We start from the raw sequence: 831 nt of genomic DNA, 5'->3' as shown, positions 1-831 counted from the left end.
TTAAAAAGTAAATGACTTAGAATGATTTTAATGAACTTAAGAATGAATTGAATGCCCTTAAGAATGACTTGAATGCTTAAAAAATAACTAGAATCCTTCAAAAACAACTTGAATGATCTGGAGAATGACTTGAATGGCTTTGAGACTGACTGATGTAAAGTGGGTGATCATTTTACATTAAATTGATACAAAAGGCCAAGAAAAGCGTTATTTATTTACTCCCCCACTGAGCAAATTAGGCAGAAGGCCGATTTTTAATATGAGGAGTGAAGGGGAAATGGGGGATCAAATCCCCGGGAGTAGGGGAGCTGGATAATGACAATTGGTATGAAGGGTTGCCCCTACATTAACCAAGGTCTTATATGTGGGGCTGCCCCCACATATGATCTTTGCTTGCAGTATCTGCCGGAACAGATACTACACTTTGATCTTGGCCAAAAGGCCAAGAAAAACTGTGTTTATTTGCTCCCCACCGAGCAAATTAGGTACAAGACCGATTTTTAATGTGAGGAGTGAAGGGGAAATGGGGGACCAACTCCCCGGGGAGTAGGGGAGCTGGATAATGACAATTGGCATGAAGAGTTGCCCCTACATTGACCAAGGTCTTATATGTGGGGGGTATTATTTGCTCCCCCACCGAGCAAATTAGGCACAAGGCCGATTTTTAATGTGAGGAGTGAAGGAGAAATGGGGACCAACTTCCCGGGGAGTAGGGGAACTATATAATGATAATTGGTATGAAGAGTTGCCCCTACATTGACCAAGTTCTTATATTTGGGGTCATCCGCACATATGGTCTTTGCTTGCAGTATCTGCCGGAACAGATACTAC

General features: G+C 42.4%; 1 pseudogene; it reads right to left on the bottom strand.

The window, feature by feature from the left end:
* Positions 1-329: 329 nt before the first annotated feature.
* LOC145255020 (U2 spliceosomal RNA) lies at positions 330-454 on the bottom strand (annotated as a pseudogene).
* Between the last annotated feature and the right edge of the window lie 377 nt (positions 455-831).

This window comes from Euprymna scolopes, chromosome 30 (genome assembly GCF_053919585.1).
Source record: "Euprymna scolopes isolate OS-2025 chromosome 30, ASM5391958v1, whole genome shotgun sequence".
In the NCBI taxonomy this organism is placed as follows: domain Eukaryota; kingdom Metazoa; phylum Mollusca; class Cephalopoda; order Sepiida; family Sepiolidae; genus Euprymna; species Euprymna scolopes.
Note: the sequence above shows the minus strand (reverse complement) of the source record. Positions and strands in the feature narration are given on the sequence as shown.